The 22,664-nt window shown below is 41.2% G+C and overlaps 1 long non-coding RNA gene across 4 annotated transcripts in view; it reads right to left on the bottom strand.

Annotated features, from left to right (window-relative positions):
- LOC309394176 overlaps positions 1-22,664 on the bottom strand; it is a 108,855-nt gene that overhangs the window by 29,438 nt on the left and 56,753 nt on the right. For all 4 annotated transcript variants that reach the window (XR_014175701.1, XR_014175702.1, XR_014175703.1 and 1 more), the window contains one exon: positions 5,106-5,240. This is a non-coding gene — a long non-coding RNA (uncharacterized lncRNA). The remainder of the gene's footprint in view (positions 1-5,105; positions 5,241-22,664) is intronic.

The following is a 22,664-nucleotide window of genomic DNA, read 5'->3' as shown; positions in this document are numbered from 1 at the left end:
TATGTGGCCTTCTCCCACGTCTTTCGAAAACTAAAACATGGCAGGTACGCTGGAGGACTTTATGTCATTTATTGGTAAGTTTTGTTGATGAGATTTCGGCGGGTGAATCTTATGAATGGCTTATTTCGCCTAGTGTTAATGTTATAAAGACCCTATCCAGTCTGCTACAGGTAGTTCTTGACCATTTGTTTAGTGACAGTTTGAAGTTACGATGGCACCGGAAAAAAAGGGATTCATGACAATTTTTTCCACATTGATGACCACTGTGACATCCCCATGGTCACGTGATCAAAATTTGGACCCTTAGCAACTGGCTCCTATTTTTGACCTTTGCAGTGGTCTGGGGGTCACGTGATCCCCAAGCAAAGTCAACAGCCTGTACAGGAAACATCCTCGGCATAGGGCTCTGTCATCTCTAATTGTATACCTCCAGCAATCAAAAAGTGGGGCAGCAGCTACTTTGTATGGAATGGTCCCGGGTTCAATTCCAGACAGAAGTGATAGGTTTCCTCTGCCTGAATTGCATGCCTGCCAAAGTCTATGGAAATTCTCAGTCATCCAGGTCATGGTTGTCCCAAAGGTGCTTTTCAAAAGGCAACTGGACTCTGTTGGGTTTTTTCGTTGAAAACGTTTCGCTTTTGATCCAAAAGCTTCTTCAGAACTTTGAAAACTCTCTAAACTTATCTCCTTCAGAACTGAAGGAGCTTCTTGGATGAGAAGTGAAACGTTTTCAAAGGAAAAAACCCAACCAAGTTTGGGACACGCACGTCAAAGCCAAACTTCCATGGAAGTTTCATTTACCTTCTCTATTCCGTTCCAGATGCCTGGATTGGTCTTCCAAGAACTGCGTTATATTGGACACCAACCCGAGCCCCACTCTGAGAGAAATAGGCGGTTAAGAAATATAAAATATAAATGGATAAATAAAATATAAATAATTGTTGAAGGCCCAAGTTGGCTTTCAGAAATCAGGAGGTCTTAAAAAAAAAAACTCTTAACAGGCCATTCATAACCTTAGATCAGTTCAGCCTTTTTTATGAAAAACTCAGCCACTGCCTTAGTGGGATAATCAAACCAGACCTCAGGTTAAATTATGCATCTCTTCAGTCACTTTACTTTCCTTCCCAAAATGTGCTTGCTGCCAATTCGCTGGTGAGTTACTTATCCCGAGCTTCAAGTTTATGATGTGTTGTAAGAAATGGGCCATTGGCTAGTTCTCTTCATGGTATAATTTGTACATGCCGCCACAACGGTAGTTAGAATTTTTCAAGGCGATAACCTCTGGAGATCATCAGACTGACCACACTTAATTGAAAGGAATCCTTCAGGATCCCAGAGGGGATTCAGCCTCCCCACATTGTCATGCTCGATTTCACATGACCTCTTAAAGCTCCAAAGACTTTATTTAACTGCTCCACCATTTGATCTTAAATTCAATGTTTGCCACATGACAATATGGAATATATTGAGAACAGTCATACTGGAATCTTGAGGAAGCCTGCTTAAAATTAAATCCTAGTAAGTTTCATAAAAATGATTGAGTTCCTCTAGAGAGTGAACTGGGAATAAGTCTTAATGAGCTCAATGGGCTATTTCTGAACAAACATGTCTGTAATTGTACTCATCTCCTTAATAAGCCAGCTTCAAATTGCAGTGATAAAGGGATTTGACAACTTAAAAAAAAAAAAAAAAAACAGAGGCGAAAATAGCTAGCAGTGTGATATTTATCATCAGACATGGTTACACTGCTCTGGAAGCAGCCATTATCCCAGGATGTGGGAGGAAGAAAAAGAAAATTAGGCGTGGTTTTCACTTTGGATTTCAGGACAAACGGAACTGCAAAGAATTTCCTAAACCACTTGATTTTGCTGCTGAAGTTAGCTTCAAATTGATATAGGTGGTCCTCAACTTGCAACCATTCGTTTGGTGGCGGTTCAAAATTACAACGGCACTGAAAAAAAGTGATGTGATCTGTTTTCACACTTATGACCACTGCAGCATTCCCATGGTCACATGATCAAAGTTCAGACATGTAGCAACTGGTATGTATATATGACAGCTGCACTGTCCCAGGGTCATGTGAACGCCATTGATTATCTTCCCAGTCAGTGTCCGTGACAAACAAAGCCAATGAGGGAAGATGGATTCACTTAACAACCATGTGATTTAATTAACCGCAATGATTCGCTTAACAACCGTGGCAAAAAGAATAAAACTAATCCAACAGCATGAAACAATAGCATAATATGTATGTAAATATATCATGTTACTGAGATTCATAATAATCCAAAGATTCACACACATTGGCTGCATTCACATAACCCAGGGGTGTCCAAACTTGGGAACTTTAAGACTTGTGGACTTCAACTCCCAGAATTCCCCAGCCAGCCATGCTGGCTGGGGAATTCTGGGAGTTGAAGTCCACAAGTCTTAAAGTTCCCAAGTTTGGACACCCCTGACATAACCCAATTCCAAAATTAACCCATGCTCTTAATTTATGTAGTGTATCTAACCATACACAAAATGGGGATGTGTTAGCACAAACAAGCTAAAAAAACAACAAACCCTACCCTCTAACCATAGTTAAAACTAATAAAGCATCTTGTGTGAATGTGCTCTTCCACTTGATTCGGTTAAGCATATCACGTAATTGCAACCTCTCTTCTGTACTTTTGAAAGAGGAGTGGAAGCAATGGTTCAAATGGTCTTTTTACTGTATTGAGATATATATATATTTTTGTTCACCACCCAGAGTTCCTTCTGGTATATGGGCAGCCACGTAAGATTGTTTAATAAATAAAAATAATTAAAACTAGCAGGCTAGCAAACTGCAGTCACGCAACTGCAACAACATGCCTTGTTCCTTGAACAATGTATAATATGCTACACATGGACATCATTTCATTGCAACTTAGAAGTAGAAATGTCTAATTGAAATGGTACTCAGGAGCACGAAAATGCCCAAAGATATCCCCTGGGAATCTGGTGGACCTTCTGGTTCTACTTGAATTTATAATTTGGAGATTCAGGTTTAATGATTCCTTGAGAAAAATAAATAAATAGGAAATGTTCTAGTAAAAAGCAAAGCATTTCCTTCCAGGTTGATCTTTATTCATATAAATTCATTCCCCACCTGTGTAGTCACTTCTAGCACGTTAAACAAATTGGGAGGCTGCAGATCACTGCTTTGTTTGGAAGTATGCCCAAGTCCTCACAACAACAACAACAACACACACACACAAAGTAGACCGACATATAAGAAACATCTAGGTTGTGTGTCTGGGGAGTCCATCTATGAGTACGGAATGACAGGGAGTAACTTCATCAGTTTGCCTTGTAGTAAAAGAGTATTTTCTGATAGACTCATGCTCCCACTGAATCATTTTGGATATGTAATACCTCCCCTCCCCAAAAAATGTTTTCTACATGCCAAGGATTGCTCTCATCTTCCTTTGATCAAATATCCTTGATTGCATACAATTAACTGTCAAAATGTCAACTATCAAAAACAATCCATGACTAAACTTCACCGCAAACCAGCTAACCGTCTATCTTCTTCCGAATGAATCATCTGTGAATTCTCTAATTCTCTCTCCCCCCCCAAAAAATAAAATAAAATTGTAAGATGGCCAAATATTTAATGTCAATCGAAATGCCAATTCAAATATTTGGCCAGGTATTTCCACAAATATTGGACTGGGTAGGTAGGCCGCTTCATAAGACTCTTCTGGGATCACAATACTGTGACGGGAGAATTTCAAACAATGTGGCCCCATCTCTTTTCTGAAGCAATCACACAGAGGCTTACCAACACAACTTAAAATGTCCACCATTACCATCCACATGGAACAAGAAGTAAATCGCAGAGAGTGAGGCAGTTCTCCAGCAAGATTGGTTTCGGTGATACAAGCTGATGCAGGCCAGAAGGTACGATGCAAACCACAAGCAAATTAAAAATGCCTCACAAGGATTCAAATTATTCATGTGGACAACGCACAGAGCCCCTTTCCAAGGAGACGAGCGGTTAAGAAATATGAAATATAAATAAATAAATTTGCCTTTGTCTCTTACTCCCTGGAAATGCCAAGAATCAAACTATAAGCAATATCACAAAGTAAATAAGTACGTTGTTCTTCAAATGCAAACCATATCTTTGCCCTGAACTCACCAGCTAGCCTTCAACTAGACATCATCTCTTAGCATTGCCCCACTTGTCCATATGCGTTATAGAAATGAAAATACAGATGGGGTTACGATGGCACTAGTAATCTATGAGGATTGTACACCACCCAGAGTTGCCTTTTGTGAATTAGACAGTTGCAAAATGATAAATATATATATTTACAAAGGATAGTAAACATTCATAATCACATCGCACTATAATGGTTCCAAGAGATACACGAGAAACAATTTCCTATTTTAGATGGCATGAGAAAGGCACAATCAGCCTAAAGGCAAATCATGGGATAAAGGAAATTAAGAATGATTTACCTAGGGCAGGGGGCCTCAACCTTCCTAATGCCGCGACCCTTTAATACAGTTCCTCATGTTGTGGTGATCCCCAACCATAAAATTATTTTATGTTATATTTTTTTGAAAATATGTCTTTCCCAATGATCTTAAGCGACCCCTGTGAAAGGGTCGTTCGACCCCCAAAGGGGTCCCGACCCACAGGTTGAGAACCACTGACCTAGGGGGTTTCTGAACTAGTACCTATTTTTCCCCAAATTGGGCTTGGAGTACCCTCCTCCAACTTGGCTGAGGAGGAAGAATGGTCAGTTGGGCATGGTCCTACACACCCTCAGTTCTTTAGCATTAAAATGGGAATAGTAAAAAAAATGGCCTAGATAGTGAAACATGTTAAAAACATAATACCATAAAGCAGTTGTTCGCAACCTTTTCTTCACCATGGACCCCCTTTAAATACCTTTTGTGGCCATGGACCATGGCTACGGACCACCAAGACTTAACTCAAGCGTTAAGTCATAGCATTTCTTCAAGCCTTCGCAGGGGGCTGTGACAACTCCCTCCCCCCCAGGGGTCCGTGGACCCCAGGTTGAGAACCACTATAATAAAGGATTAAAAGAAGAGTGTGTTTAACTTACCACTCGGGCTTAACTACCGAAATCCCATATAGTCCTCAACAAGGTAGTGGCTAAATCATCCCAAGCATCAAATCCATGTGAAGTCAGGGACGTTGCAGCTTTCTTTCATCGGCTACTGGAAGACTCTTGAATCAGCTGCAGGCAAATAAAAGGAAGGAAAGGGGAAGAAAAAAGCATGCGAATGAAGGTTCCATTTCCAATTCATTCTGCTCTCTGACTGGGGAGGTCAACAATTTACCCAAAGCAGTTCTCCAAAAATATATATATATTTTTCCCTCTTGTCTTCTTCTTCCGCCTCCTTCCTACCGATGGCAGTTCAGCAGATGTCGTGAAAAGACCAACAAGCTCTTGAGAACTAGTCATTTGCTGTGGATGCCGGTCCCGGATTGGTACAAAAAAAAGGTTATCAAAGAGCAATTTCATTTCTCTTTTTTTTAAGTGAAAATATTTCCTGTTAGATTCTCCCTTTCCAAGCACAGGTACTCCCGTCTTCATCCCCAGAAGCAGAGTGGGAAAGAAAAATATATATAATAAATCCAGTACGAACTGTTTGTACTGTACGAATTGCAGAACTTAGCACATACTCCTAGCTGTAACATAATGAGGCTGCTTAAACTGTGTCCTTATCCTTTCTTGCCAATCTGTGATGCAAGAAGCTGCTTTGAATCCAGTTTCATAACAGGTTCTCAATTCCACACCTACACACACCGGAAAACCTTTTCTGTTCCCATTCAATCCAAGAACAGTATTCCCTTTAACGATTAGTACAATAATCCACGCCTCTTGTGTCCCAATACATATACTGCATCCATATATTTTAATAATGTAATAATTTCACTCAAAAGTTGTAGAGGCACTAGATCATATTGAGCTAAATGGAAGCAACAAAAAAATCTCACACAGATCCTACAGAAAACTCTCCTGTTAGAGAGAGCGGGCGGGCGGGCGGGCGGGAGGGAGGGAGGGAGGGAGGTTACCTATTTGGTCTACTTGAAAACTTGCAGAATTGTAAAACAGAACTACATAAACTCACAACTTGTCAAGAAGAATAATTCTTATTTTCTTAAAACTACCTATTATACTTCCAAATGGATGTAGATGAGGGAACTTTAACAGATCTGGAAGGCACGAGATTCCCAAAGTCCAAAGTATCGTGAATATTCATTCAGATTTCTTTCATTTGCCAGATGATCTAAATTCTGGATTTATTTTTTCCCTTTGATACACTGTAATTCCCAGTGAAAAGCTAGAATACTAATAAGTATTCTAATTCCTTGTCTAATCCTAATAAGGTTGAGGGAAAAACAACAGCTTGATGATGGATTCAAAGTTAAGCTTGAGTTTTAGAGCCAAATCTCCCAGAGGTAATTTGGCCCATTGTGGACTTCAGAAAAGCAGGGTGTCAAGAGTGCAGAAAAGAGTAACAAAGATTATTAGGGGATTGGAAGCTAAAACATATGAAGAATAGTTGCAGGAATTGGATATGTCAACTGTCTAGTTTAATGAAAAGAAGGACTAGGGGAGACATGATAGCAGTGTTCCAATATCTAAGGGGCTGCCACAAAGAAGAGGGAGTCAACCTATTCTCCAAAGCACCTGAAGGACAAGAAGCAATGGGTGGAAACTAATCAAGGAGAGAACCTAGAACGAAGGAAAAATTTCCTGACAATGAGAACAATTAACTAGTGGAACAATTTTTCTCCAGAAGTTGAGAATGCTCCAACACTGGAGGTTTTTAAGAAGAGACTGGATAGCCATTTGTCTGAAATGCTAGAGGGTTTCCTACCTGAGCAGGGGGTTGGACTAGAAGAACTCCAAGGTCCCTTCTAACTCTGTTATTCTGTTATTCAGCAATGAGATAGATATCACCATCCTGAGACTCTCTGCCTGATCAAGACCAAGGAAAGTTACTGATGTACAACATCAAGTGGATCAAATAATGGAAAACCAGAAAGCTACTTTCAGTCATGCAATGGAGACTAGCCAGACAGCAAGTGCATGTAGCCATATATGTATTCCAACCAGCAATAAAAAAAAACCTCTCGTCTCCAATCCTTTTAACTAGAGACAACACTGATCAAATATGAGACACAGTGAAGTTAAAAGGGTGTCCTGCCAATGGACTGCAGCCCTAGTCCTTTGCATCAGTAGGCACACATAAAGGAAGAAACACATTACCTAGCAAAGGAAGAAAAAAAATAGCAAAGCATACAATCAATCAACCACCTGGTTCAAAATACTCACATACAGCAATGGTTCCAGCTTTCAATCTTGAGTTTTCCTGAGCAGTCCATTGATTCTGCCAACCAACATGGCCCAACAATGGGGAATGGACTCTCCTGGTTATCTACTTCTTTGGAAAACAGGAACGTTTATATTGTTATCCATTTCTTTGCGCCTCCAAGGAGCCTACATAGTCCATCTGCAGGCTGAAATATTCTATCCTAGAGTAGTCCTGACTTCCAAAGTTGATTGATAGAAAGGGAGAGGGAAAGAAAAATTTAAAAAAATTTTAAAAAAAAGAAAGGGAGGGAGAGGGAGAGGGGGGGAGAGACAAAGAGACAGAGAGGGAGAGAGGGAGGAAGGGAGGGAAATCTCAAAGAAAGTAGGGAAAGAATTTAAAAGAAAGAATCTCAGAAAGAAGAGGGCAAGATAAATAAGGTGTGACATACACCACTTTCATTTTTATTCCTTTTTGGAAAGTTTCGTTCTTAGGTGACAAAAAAAACAACTAGAAAACTTCCCTGCCAGATGAGACCGGTCTCCCGTACTATTCATAGCAAGCAAGAAACTCAGCTCTCTGAGTCTTGAAATTATTCACTAAGAATAGAGGGAAATGTCAATTCCCAGCAAGAGACCTCGCCTCCTATTAGCATACAAAGGTGGCCACGTGCCCCTTGGATTGCCAAAAGCACATCCCCTGACTCATCCCAGCCATACGGAGAACGAACGGCTTCCTCTCTGCCCAAACCCTGTTGTGCGTTGCAAATGGGACAAAGTGGGGGTATCCTGCTTGCTTTGATGGCCATTCCAACCCAAGCTCAACTCTGCTCAGCAGTGCAAGGAGGTGGCCAAGTCTGAGCTTTGAGTCAGCCCTCAATTATACACCGAAGGAAATTAGTCAGCGGCACGCAGCACATGTTTTGCAATGAGTAGCTGTTCAGGCTCTCCTGCAATGTTGCTTCTGACAAATGCAAGATCCTGGCAGTGCCCAAAGCCCAGGAAAATTCCACAGACCAAAAGGGGGGGGGGGAGGGAAGAAAGGAAATGAGAGGCAGCAGGGGAAGCGAAGACGAAAAGAGGAAAAAACAAAGTGGCTGATTTGTAAAAGTATCGTGCCTGAAACCATGTTCAACTCGATCTCATTCTACAGCCTGTCCATATTTGTTTATTCGTTCAAATTATATAGCTGCCCATCTCTCCTATGTGATCCTGGGCAGCTCACGACAATGAAAAACAACAGAAAGGATAAAAAATATATATGAATAAAAGCAACGAACGCAAAAGCAACAAAACATACAAAAACCCGCAAAACATAATAATCACAGCAGGTAAATATGATCAATACATCCACTTCACTGTGATCTGACTTGAAACACTACACAAGGTTAGGTACGGCGGAGAACGGAAAGACAAGAATATTCTCTCTTACTTGCACACACACAAAAAAAGGAAACAAGACCCTTTCTTGTGCGTGCTGGGAAAAATAATTGGACCGAGTACAATCAGCTACTGATGCCATGGTGGTAAAATTAGCTCCTTTCAGGATTTGTTAAGATACAGAATGAAAGTTCTTCAGCTTTTCCTGAACCATCACACATGCCTTGGATTAGAAAAAAAAAAACCCTGTCAACCGGATAACGGAAGGAAAGCAACGACAGACAGACTGAAGATAAGGGCACGCTCCTTTGGAAATAAAGCTAGTTCTCCTTAGATTGCTTCATAAAGGATAAAAATCACCACAAAACTTTGGATTGAGAATGCAAACAATGCAAATAATACGGATATGGGACTCCAGGAGAGAGATCTACGTCCATGAAAAGTTGGCTGGATCTGACTCCAAGGACTCCTCTTGTGCAAATAAGGAGTGGCAGATTGAATATTATCAACGTATTCATGTAAGCTCACACATTTCAGCCAATTCTTGACTTAGCCCATTTTTCTAGGTAACGGCACAAAAATATAGAAAACTCTTTACTGCCATCTAATGATTGGCTCTTTACAGTCCAGATGTAGTAGCCCTAAATATCGTGAGTGCATGCGATTTCACGGTTTATAATTCATGGAGGATAAGTTAACTATCTCTATGAAACAAGGCTTGAACTCACGAAATTCTCCCAATCTTTCTCTACGGCTGGATCAGTAAATTGTTGTTTCCTGCAAAATTCCCCTCCCGTCGGCCCACCTATAAGCTCTCTGGGAGGGGCCAATTAGCAGCTACCTGTTCCTATTTCCTTCTGTGACCCTTTTTCCAAAGCTGCTCCCTCCTCCTCGCAGCCCTACGTACGTCAGGGATAGCCTCCCTTGTTCTTCCTCACTGCTCCCTGACTCAGACGCCACCTGGTGGCCAACAGGCCTCTCTAGTCCCTGCTCTGACTCCGAACACCCCCCAGAGTCTTCCTCAGCCTCCAGGGCAGTCCCATAGTGTTCATTGCTGTCAGATTCCACCAACAGCTCAGCCGGCCGCTGTTGGCCACAACACACACACACACACACACACACACACACACACACACACACGATAACTCAAGGGTCCCCAACCCCCAGGCTGTGAGCCGTGCAAAACACGGCCGTGGAAGCAATGGGTGAGCATGTGCACATGCACATCCCCCCCTTTGTGCAACCTGCGTACATGTGCTCACACTTGCCCACCGCTCGTGCAGAACCATCCCCTCTCCTCCCCCGGATGGTCTATAAAGTCAGAAAGGTTGGGGAACTCTGACATAACCAAATCAGTTAAAAGGCCTAGAAGCTAAATTCATAGATTACTCAAAGCTTAGTTTAACCTTAATTTTGCAAGCAAAGGTTCTGGCATCTATCCATCCACCATTATCCCGGCACTCCAAAACCATTTAAAGCAGCTCCTTTTAATGAAACAAAGAGGAAAACAAGGAAACTGTTACAGGCATTTCACTGTCCAGTTTGACCCAACCAAATGCAGAATTTAAACCACAGCTGTAAGTTCTCCACCAGCCCACAAACAAACTGTGGTAGCAGGAACCAAATTTAAAAAAAAATCTCAGAAATCAGCATTTCTCATAACGTCGCATTCGATTGACTTTCCTTGACGCATGGGAGGAGAAAAAGAGAGAGAGGAAGCCATACCTAAGCAATGCTTCAAGAGCTCACTTTGGAAAGCCACCAAATACTGGGAAGGGAATGCCTAAAGTGGGGGAAAATCTGAACAGTTTGTAGGTCTCAAAGCATTAGGTATCACTACCAGTCTCTTTTTTTAAAAAAAAACAGTCCTCTGCACATAGATGAAAGTTAGATGAGATTATTGTACTTGATTCAGAAGGGGGGGGGAGCAAAAGAGCACCAAAAAAGGCTGCCCATCTCCAGCCCATAACCCATAAAACTGGAACGTACAAAGGGGTCAAACTTTCACGCTGTCTCTGTATTAGTCAGCTGAAGTCCAGGCCAACCTCACTGAGTAAGAGCACGGGTAGCATTACAAATAGCTGTTTCACTCACACCTGCTGCAAAGATAAATTCTCCTTTTGCCTAACTGGCACTGAACTAATAGACGTTACTGTAATAGATGAGAAACCAGAGGTTTTTTCAGTATTACAAATCTTTTTAGCACGCTACAAATGCTGTTTTCCGGCATTCCCCCTTAAGCATGTTGAAGCAGAAACATCCCTTCTCCATTTTTTTCAAGCAGAAGTACGTCCAGCGCACAGAGGGGGGGAAAAGCTAGAACTGAGCAGGCGGAGAAGTAGGCTGAAAATAGTGGTTGAAATGGGCAGAAGCCATCTGTACAGCCAACAATTCTCCGTCATCTAAGTCAATGTTTTTCAACCTTGGCGACTTTAAGTCCTGTGGACTTCAACTCCCAGAATTCCCCAGCCAGCATAGCTGGCTGGGGGATTCTGGGAGTTGAAGTCTACAGGACTTAAAGTCGCCAAGGTTGAAAAACACTGATCTAAGTCACAGTTGTCCCAAAGGTACTTTTTCAAAAGGCAACTGGAGTTTCTTTGTTTTTTCTTGAAGACCTTTTGCTTCTTATCCGAGAAGCTTCTTCAGTTCTTCTTCTCTGGTACAGATAAACCTCCAAGTGACCTCAATGAGCCTCAGAGAGAGAACTAACGACCAGATGACTGCAAGAGAAAAAAAATCCTTTCATTCTCCACCATTCTGTCAGAACTGAAGAAGCTTCTGGGTGAGGAGTGAAATGTCTTCAAGGAAAAACAAAGAAAATCCAGTTGCCTTTTGAACAAAGCACCTTTGGGACTATGTAGCCAACATATCTGAAATCGGGGCAGTATCGCATAGGATGCTGGACCACAAAATAACATTTTTTTTAAAAAAACTGGTATGTTGTGTGAATTTAGACTGCAGTTAATGGTCTTGTGTATCATTCAACTCCAGGAATTTGGATTCTTTGATTGAATCATGGTTTAGCTAGCAGGAGGTCAATTTTCTTGCAAACAGAGCATTGTCCTAAACTCCTGTTTGGTTAGCTATGGCTTGGTGAATATTTAACAACTGCCGAGTTTCACATATCACACTAAGCGAAAGCAAACAAACCACGTCATGGCTTAGCATGTGACGTGAAATAGGTGATAAAATAGTTTATGCCAAGAGGAAATTTAGCTCTAAAAAGGCACATATTTTCATAAAAGGATTTTTAAAAATTTAAATTTCATGGACAATGAGGATAAAGTAGTAATAGGATAAGATAACCTTTACTGTCATTTTTTTGCATATACAAAGGCGCACACATTAAAATGAAATTCCAATCTACACTCTCGAATGAAAAAATTCCACCTACAAACTGTGTCACCTTCCCAAGGATAACAGTAATAATATAATAACAGCCACAGCATCCACAAGTGCCAAGTTATATATGTTCATTTTGAATACACAGCAGAAAAAAGGGTCTTGAGAGATAATAGCAGATAATAAAGACATCTGAATGATGCCCCACAAAGTCAATTTGGCTTTGAGGGGTCCTTGGAGTGGTTTTCTTGCAGATGTTGCATTCCCCAAAGCAGCATTCCAACCTTGAGCTACAAATATTCTCCTTTATTGGTACAATAGTCTTGGTCGATATGCGCTGAAAACATAGAGGAGAAAGGGGCACAAGAAATGTATGGCTCACATTCTCTCCAAAGATCAATACACAGTTTATGTTCCTGGTCCTATTTTACTCCCACAACAATCTTTCAGGTTGATTAAAATGAGAAAAATGACAGAAAACGAGTCCACAAAAGCTATCCACCAATACTAGCCCAATTCACTCTAATCCAGTTTTTCTCAGCCTTGCAACTTTCAGATGTATGACTTTCTTTTTTGGGGAGGGGAAAACCTTTATTGAAAATTTAAAACATTACAATACAAATACCTTTAAAAATAGATATGTATAGATGTATAAACTTTCAGCATCCCAAATTCTCTAGCCAACATGGCGACAGCAGAAAGCTCTGGAGTTGAAGTCAAACACATTTGAAGTTTGTGAAGGTTTGGAAACTCTGCTTTGACCGTACACAGGGGCATCCTGAATCCACCCACACATTTAATTGCTCTCTCAAATGCTCGGATCGTAGTTACACAACTTCAGGAAGATCACAGATTCCACAACTCCTGCTCTAATGAACTACCTCACATTGGCTCCATTTTACCAGCTTTTCTAAGGTATTCCAAAAAAGCCCAACATCTCTTGAGATAAGCCACCTTTTTCCCCAGGCACTCAGAAGACAATCTCATGGGCCGCAGGACAAAATATTGTCTTTCAAGGAAATAACAAATATAATAACAGGATGGTTTCAAAAATATAAATCTTTGTCTTGGAACAAGGGGTTCTTTATTTCCACTACTGTGGAAACGGATTTCTTTGAAGTTCGATTGCTGGGACTTACAAGAAACTGTGCCTCACTCAGATGATTCATTCCAAGATGATGGTATTATGGTCAAGAGCATTAGAAAATGTACTCATTCAGTAGGGGGGAAAAACTACATGCTCCATGAAAGTCTTACCAGAAACAAATTCTAGCTGGGGAAAAATCTGAATCCGGAATCCCTCTCCATCACTGCAATCCAAATTCAGCTAGAGAAAGTCATATCATGATGTTTCCCATTTCTTGCCCTCTAGCATGGAAGATTTCTTAGTTTCTGCTTTCCTTAAGCTTCTTCCTACAGTCACCTGAGGTAGATCCTAAGCAGTTGATGCATTTGAGAGACTGCTTTCAAGAAGAAGAAACAACAAATAGATCAAGGGCAAAGGTTTGTCACGTTTGCTATCTTCGATTCATAGGGCTTCACAGTTTGTTCAGACAGGTGCTTAGTGGAACTGATCCCCAAAGCTGGCAAAACAGATCTCATTTTGATTTCAATGGCAAGAAACACAGTCATCATAGCAGGGTAGGGGGAGGGGGATGGATTTAGGGCAGTTTCTCTACTTGATCTGCTCTGTATAAACCCTCCCCTTGGCACACGCCATGGTGGCTTGCCTCTGGAGGGCACCAGGATCAGGGAAAGCTGTTCTATGATCTGGTATATTCCCCCTTTTCTCCCAATAAAACCTTCCATGATTAGCCTCAAAAGGGGATAGATTTACCTCTTATGTAAAGGAGGCTAGCTGAATACACAACACATGATTTTTGGCAGATGGTTTGTTCAGAGAGACATATTCTTGGATAGATGGACAAGACGACTGAACTGTTGGAAGCTGGCACTAGAAATCGTATTAATTTAAACTGGTACGGCCCACAACTCTCAATGGCTTTGTAAGTCTGGGCATTGTCTGCAAAACCAATAGACAAGCTGGCAATTTGAATAGGCAATCTGCCTGGCGCCCTCACTGAATTGCTACTAGCCATGAGGGAAATCTTTAGTCTCTGCAATGACTTCCTAGTAGATGGCTTATTAGCAAGGCCAGATATCCTTGCTAGGAGCTCAACATCTTGATAGCATTTCTTAGTGGAGGGGTCAGAAACCTGCGGCTCTGGAGCTGCATGTGGCCCTTTCAACCCTCTGCTGCAGCTCCCTGTCACCAGTTGGCTCCACAATTGATAGGGCTTTCGGTTAGGACAGGTAGAGGAAAAAGGACGCCACACTAGGAGGAGACTCTATGGTGGGGAAACCAGACTTCCATAATTAAACACGGGGCTTCCAGTTAGGAGCTTTGTGGCTCTTTGAGTGTTTAAGGCTGGTGACGCCTGTCTTAGTGAATGGTATTTTGCCTCTTGTTATGGTCCCCCGTCCCAGGTAACACAGCAAGAGAACTAGAAATTGCCTTAATTATTTATTTATTGATTGATTGATTTGATTTGATTTCTAGACCGCCCCCTCTCCCCGGAGGGACTCGGGGCGGTGTACAGGTACCAAATTAAGACCATACAAACAGTAATAAATATAATTAAAATCGGATTAAACTTTAGACCCCTGTACAAATATATAAAAATTAAAAACTTAGCCTTAAGACCAACCCGTGAAATTTAAAAATACAGACTGGGGTGGGAGAGCTGGAATTAGGCCAGGCCGGCTAGGTTAAACAGGTGGGTTTTGAGCCTCTGGTGGAAGGAGCGGAGGTCCGTGGTTGTTCTAATATCAGGGGGAAGGTCATTCCAGAGGGTCGGGCCCATCACAGAGAAGGCCCTTCCCCTGGGCGTCGCCCGCTGGCACAGCCTAGTGGACGGCACCCGGAGGAGTCCCTCTCTGTGTGAGTGGATCGGCCGAAGGTATTAGGAAAGTCAAGAGGTGGCTGGACAGGGCTGCTTGGTAAATAGAGCAAGACCAACTGACTGTTAAGAAAAATTGCCCCAGGAGAGTTGGCTAAAGCTATCCTGAGAACTATTAGTAGTCCCACATTTACAGATGGCTGAAAGAATTTTCTCATCCAGAAAAAAATAATCATTTATTTGTTCATCATATTTATATGGCCACCCATCTCATGAGAAAGTGACTCTTTTTTTACTATTTTTACCTCCCTATATTATTATCTTCGTTTGATAGGTTTGGAATATGGGAAGTATGTTCCTTTATTTATTTAGTATTCCACCTTTATTATTTTCATTATTTTAATAATTTTTGGAAGAAAATGTAGAACAAAACTGGGATGGAGGTTAATGGATATGCCTGCAACGTATTAACCGAACGAAAACCTTCCCAAGTACTTGTCATGATCTAGCACAAATTTCACCCTGATTTGTTCAGTTTCTGCAGAGACGTCTTCATATGCAGCATCACTCAAGACACACACACATATACATAAAATCTCCAATCTCTCTGTTTCTTTATTTACTGTTTCTATACTGCAATGTTTCACAAGACTGTACTGTGTTGTTTGTTTCTGGCTTAGCATCTTATACGAATCCATCCTGTTTAATTACTGTAACAGTCAGTGTGCTGTACAAATAAAGCCAGAAAATGTATTAAAATAATAGCCAACTTAAATTTGACTTTTGCAAATTCAGTTGAGTGTTGCTTCTTCATCATCTTTTATCCTTTGAGAATTGTAAAATATAGTAGATTATGCTTTTCTTTAATCCTCTAACAAATATCATTTTAAGATAGGTTAGACTGAGAATTAGTTAAGACTCAGGGATTTAAACCCAGATCACTCATATTTAATATTCTAGCTATCCCATCTGAACTGACTTAGTGGAACTTGGGCTCATGCAATCCCTAATTTCTAAGAGATTTGAAGACCAATGTTCTATTTTCTGCCTATGCTTGCATTGACTTTTCACTATGGCACTGTTGAAATTCCTGTGAAGCTTGCAAGTTCAAAAGCAACAGGCCGGCCCCACCGTGTTTTAAAGGACACCCAGATGATTGTAGGCTATGTACACTATACAGAAGATACAACAGCAAGGAGAAGAATGGAAGAATTGCTACACAGCCTTTCACTGTCTGGCTGCTCATAGCAACACATAAAAGCTTCCCTGTTTTGTTTTGTTTTTCATGATGTGCCAGGAGAGATGCATGTAAAGCAGGCCGAGTTGTATAGAGCAAAAATATGGGGCACCCTGAATCATGAACAAGAAACGGAAAAGGGATAATGTGCTTATTGTTGAAACTGCTGCTCTGAAGGATAGGGACTTTTGCATTCCTGAATAAGTGCCTAGGATTGAGAGGGAAAGGAGAAAGGCTTAATGCTGTTTATTTAACATTTCTCCTATGCTTAATGCAGAAGCTCTAAATGGGAAACAAGCATGGAGTCTGGGCACGATCCAACTTCCTAAATTTTCATCGTCATTATTCAGTCGCTGACTCGTGTCCGACTCTTTGTGACCCCATGGATCACGGCATGCCAGGCCCCATCGTCCTCCACTGTCTCCCAGAGTTTGCCCAAATTCATGTTTGTTGTGTTGATGACATTATCTAACCATCTCAACCTCTGTCATCCCCTTTTCTTTTTGCCTTCCATCTTTCCCAACATCCGGGTCTTTTCCAAGGAGTTTTCTCTTTGTCAGGGTTCCAAGGGATGCTTTAAGTAAATCATGAGCCTCGAGCCAAACTTCAAAAGAAATCCAGTTATTTATTAGGAGCAACATGTCAGCAAGTACCCAAGTGAAGCCAACTCTGACCTCACGTAATTTACGGCCCAATAATGACACTGTTTCCCCCCTTGTCAGAGGGTGTGTCATAAATCATATTCTCCAACAGAGCACTTTCATGGGCTGTAGAGATCACTCCCCCTCTGGCTGCTGTGGGTAACCTGGGAGACAGTCTTGAGAAAAATATGCCTGGAATGTGCTTCCGTTTGTGGATGCCGTGCTGCTTCGTCAGTTTTCCACCCACCCCCCTTGCCTATGGCAACTAGAGAGCATGCCAGGGATGCTTTGCCAGTTGACACTCTTCTCATTTGGTGACCTTTGAACTTCAGCTTTGGTATCTGTCCTTCCAAAGAACGGCCAGGGTTGGTTTCGTTGATTGACCGATTGGATCTCCTTGCAGTCCAAGGGACTGTCGACAGTCTCTCCAGCACAATTCGAACTTTACTACACTTTTTAAAAACTACACTGTAATTTTACAATCCTAAATTTTATTACACTATTTTCTGATTCTGAAGCAATGCTTGCAAATCCACAAGAATTATGTCATGATGAAGAGTGGAGAATAGACTATGGTGAAAACTTCATTTAATATACCTGTTTTAGTGGGATGAGAGATTTCCATCTGAATAAACCTTCCACCTCAAAGCAACAGACAAATTTGTGTTTCTGAACAGACCAGACAATATACTTAGATTTACATTAAATCACACGATATTAATTTTATTTATGCACTACGATGCAAAACTGCATCAATATCCATTATATGCTGAAGAGTGTCAATCTGCAGACGATGTAAAATGCTACGGTGATGGACCATTTGGGAACAATGGATTATTCCTGCCCTCAACTAGTTTGTTAAATCAAAGTTTCACTATAATGTAGAAACACTACATAACGATGCTAGGGTCCCTGGGATGATTACCTCCTCAGGAGTTAAAACATTCAGTGGATATGGCATTCAATGCTGCCTGGAGCATACAATTTGAATCCAGATGAACAAAAGTTCTTTCTGCTGGGAATTACTTGAAGCACTTAATGCAAATGAACCTGAATGGAAACTAATGAAGGAGAGAAGCAACCTAGAATTAAGGAGAAATTTCCTGACAGTGAGAAGAATTAAATCACTAGAACAACTTGACTCCAGAAGTTGTGGTACTCAAATCATTGGAGGTTTTTAAGAAGAGACTGAACATCCATTTGTCTGAAATGGTATATAGCAAGGGTGCCAAATCGATTTCACTGAGGGTCGCATCAGGTTTTGACCTTGAAGGGCTGGGGTGAGCATGGCCAGCTTGACATCACTCGTGTGGTGGCCTGAGAGCTCTGTCAGCGAAAATGGGCTCCCGAGCTCCGTTTTCCGCTTCGACAGCCTCCTACAACTCTCTGTCAGAGAAAACAGAGCTCTGGAAGGCTGCGTGTGACCCTCGTGAGCTCTGTTTTCAGTGGCAGAAGCATCACGGGCCGGTCCTTCGCAGTTTCCAGGGCAGCCCTGTGGGCCAGATCTAGCCGGGCCTTGAAGTTTGACACCCCTGGTATAGAGTTTCCTACTTGAGCAGGAGGTTGGACTAGAAGACTTCCAAGGTCCCTTCCGACTGCGATTCTGATTCTGCATCAGGTGTTTATCCAGTTGCTGGAAAGAGCATTCTTAGGTATCTAACATGATCTTTAGGATCTTGATCTATCTCTACTTCCGTAGCTTCTTCATTTCTTTCAAAGCCACTAATCACAGTCTTGATGTTAGGAATTTGACAAGGAGGTTAAAGAAATTGACTTGTGGAGTCAACAAATGCAATAAGACAAAGTAGAAAGCGTGTTTCCCAGCATTGATACTAAGCCTAACAAAAACATTAAGTGATATACGCATTCTTTACATGCAGAAACTAAGATCGCGTATTATTCATCATGTACTGAGTAAATCACAATTCTCTAGTTTGATATCATATGCCAGGTCATAACCACAGAAGCCACATTACCGTCTAATTGATCTGTGAACACAGAGAAAAAAGGTATCTAATACATTTATTCTCTTGGATTACAACAGAACAAAAATATAAACAATTTTCACTCATCCACTGCACCTCTCAAATTGAAATGGGTCATCTTTTAATATATTGCTCTACTGCCACTTTTCTATGTATAAAAAAGCCACGTTAAGAAAAAAATAGCTAGTAGATTGACAAATTCTATCAAAACTGTTCAACCAGAATCTATCACTGTAAACCTAATCTGATGAAATCATTCACCCAAACTACTTTTGTAAGGTGGTTGGGGGGGGGGGGGTGGAAATGATGAAAATATTGTTTCACTGACAGGAATTCTAGCTTCTCTTTATATCATGTAATTTTTTTAACCTTCTGTACAGTATTTAGAGTTACTGTGAGATAGGCAGCTGTAGGAATCAAATCATAATTGAATAAATAGCCACTTGCAGCTGTCCGACAAAATGGAAGAAAAATGAAAAAGAAAAAGAAAACTCCTCACATCTTTAAGGATGAAAATCCTAGTTTCTGGATGTCTTTTCAACACTCTTAAACCAAGGACTTGAGACATTCAGTGATTGACATAATAAGGAAAAGCAAATATAATTTCAGTCCTCACTGAAGTCTTACAAACATGTACAAGTAATTGTCATTCTTGTATTCTCTTTGTAGAGTTGTAATAGCATGTGGATTGGCTTGACTGGCGCCCCAAAACGGGAAGGGGAAGGGGGAGAGACGAGGGAAAGAGAGCAAAAAGGAGAGACAGAACAGAATAACAGAGTTGGAAGGGACACTAGAGGTCTTCTAGTCCAACCTCTGCTCTATCAGGTGACTCTATAGTCCTCAGTCAGGAGACTCCTGATTGAGCAGGGGGTTGGACTAGAAGACCTCCAATGTCCCTTCCGTTATCCTGTTCTGTCCCTCCCTTTCTCTCTCTTTTCCACTTTTCCCTCCATTTCCCCTTTCCATTTCAACAACAATTTGTCTGGACTCTATATCAATCTTTTCTTAAAAAGGAGGAGAGATGGTACAGCAGTGGGGGTGGGGAAGGAGGGAAAGAGAAAACAAAGGAATGGAGACTTCTCACAGGGAGCTAAGCTGAAGCCTGGCCATCTTCTTCTGGGCACCAGAAGGCCAAAGGAGCTGGGGGGGGGGGGCACGGTTAAGCTGAAAGGGGGGGAAGGGTGTAGTATTCAGGTATTCCTAGTTACTTTTTATCACTTTGAAATGTATACTCATATTGTATATATGTCATTATATTTTTCAGTTGATTAAAATAGCCTCATTATTTTTAATAATTTGAGAGCTTATCAATGTGAAGTACATTAAGTACTTTCTTTTCCCCTCAAAAAGGTCTTCCCCTCCCCCAGTATCACCTGGTCCAACCCAAATTGTTGCTCAGAAGACGAGACTTGTGCATCTGCTTCAGAAGAAGTACTGAAAGCATATTCTCGTACGCAGATGGTGCTCTGTTGTTGGCTGGAACCCAAATGGTTTCCAGGGAATATTACACAAACTGTAAGATGCAAATTAATGTATTGAAGACCAAATTAATACATCAAAGCAAAAAGACCAAGGCAGTTATGTCTGACATGAAAAAAGAAAGAACGGCAAGTTAAACGCAAATGTTGCGAGAGCTCGAGCAAGTTGATGAATATATGCATCGTGGTAGCATGTTTATTGACTTGGATAAATTTTAATATGTGCAAATGTTGGTGGAAAGATAGTACATGGGTTGGGTTTGTTTTTTTTTTGTTTGTTTGTTTTGTTTGTTTTTGAGAGGGATGAATCCAAAATGGCAATACACAAGATTATGTTCCTGGCTACTTTGTTATATGGAAACAAGTTGAGTATAGGCTGAAAATGGGATGCCCCAAAAACTCTGTGTGGTAAAACTAGATATGACGAGGCCAAGAATGAACGGTAACTAAATTACTATGGGGTGATTAAAAATTGAATGACCAGTAAAAATATCTAAGGATGGTCATACAGAGAGAATGTATAAGGACTGAATCACAAAACAAATACAGGATATGATAGGAGAGTGAGTGGGTCAAGGGAAAGTGGGGGGGGGGGGGAAAAGATGAGCAATGGAAGCCTTAAAAACTGCCAGCCCTCCCAGATAGACTACACAGGAATCTCAACTAGATGAGCTAACGCTACTTTATCCTAAGGCTACGTTAATAGAAATCTTGCAAGTATTTGGAAGGTGTCCTTTCTGATCTCTGCCTGTTATATAACTATGGGCTATGGCTTCTCTTATCTGACTGTTCCCTAGGCAGCACCCTCCTTTTCCTCCCTCCTCCCCCCCCCCGTCACCATCTCCCAAGGATGGAATGGGACAACTCACCAGGGGACAACTTGACAATTCAACAAATACAAAAGTTAAATTCAAACGGAACCATGGCCAATAATAAAAAAATTAGGAAAGTCAATCCAGAAATACAAGAGTTACAATATTTTTATGTTAAATTTATGTTTTACCAACAAAGAAATAAAGGGAGACTAGTATAAATCTATTTCAAGCTATTTAGCTCTCATCAGATAGCCATACTCTTATGGGATTTGAACCCGAGTTGTGTTAGACCCATCCAAGGCAATGAAGGAAGCAGTGGACAGATGTGGTTGAAATGAGGAAGGTTTGCCAGGAGAGAAAAATAGGGTGATAGAAGTTAGTAGTTTTAATATTGTGGATTTGTTTTAGATATATTTCCTTTATATCACGGTTACATTTGATTTACTATTTCGTGCTTCTTTTCTTCACCGTGCATGATTTTCCTTACTTCGAAAGGGAGTAGTGTATTAGGTTTATATCTGTAAGTATATAAAAAGGTAAAGGTTCCCCTCACACATATGTGCTAGTGGTTCCTGACTCTAGGCGGCGGTGCTCATCTCCGTTTCAAAGCTGAAGAGCCAGCGCTGTCCGAAGACGTCTCCGTGGTCATGTGGCCGACATGACTCAATGCCGAAGGGGCAGGGAAAGCTGTTCCCTTCCCACCAAAGGTGGTCCCTATTTTTCTACTTGCAGTTTTACATGCTTTTGAACTGCTAGGTTGGCAGAAGCTGGGACAAGTAACGGGAGCTCACTCCATTACGCCACACTAGGGATTCGAACTGCCGAATTGCCAACCTTTCTGATCGACAAGCTCAGCGTTTTAGCCACTGAGCCACTGCGTCCCTATAAGTATATACATATGCATATATAGAAAAGGAAACCGGGCCATCAAAGAACATGGTGGCTGGACACCCTCAAAGCTGACATCAGCCAGAACACAGAAAAACTCAAAAGAAGCAGTGCAAAATCAAAAGATGTGGCAAGACCTGGCCCACAGAACTGCCAAGGGTCTGACATGACTGAATGGATATCATCATTATCATCACCATGCGTACGTGAATCCAATCACTGTGGCTTATTAATTGTATTTTTTTTTCTTCTAGCTATAATACATAGGGCACGATGAAGAGGTTTCTATTTAAAACAAAAACTAAATCAGGAGGGCTCTGATTGCTCAAAATCATGTGATTTTCTTCCCTTTCCCTTCCACCTAGTTTTCAGAGTATGCTGTAGAACAAAAATGATTTATCATCAGGGGAAATGCCTTAGGGATGTTTCATGACGAAGTCATTGATCCTTGTGTGTCGCTGCTTCTTTGGGGAGGTGGGATGGGAAAATCCAAGGAAATAACTCATAGACAAATCAGGCAGATTCTGCAAAAGGCAAATCCTTCTGTTGTGTTAGGAAGGACTGAATATTTCCAATTAAAGGGGTACAAGGACCCTGGATTCCACCTCCCCCCCCATGATTGACAGAAAATCTGTAAGTTAAAATAGCACATGTATGTCCTTTGTTTGCTCTC

This window comes from Natrix helvetica (assembly GCF_964273705.1).
Source record: "Natrix helvetica genome assembly, chromosome: 6".
In the NCBI taxonomy this organism is placed as follows: domain Eukaryota; kingdom Metazoa; phylum Chordata; class Lepidosauria; order Squamata; family Natricidae; genus Natrix; species Natrix helvetica.
This window is presented reverse-complemented; position numbering and strand designations above follow the sequence as displayed.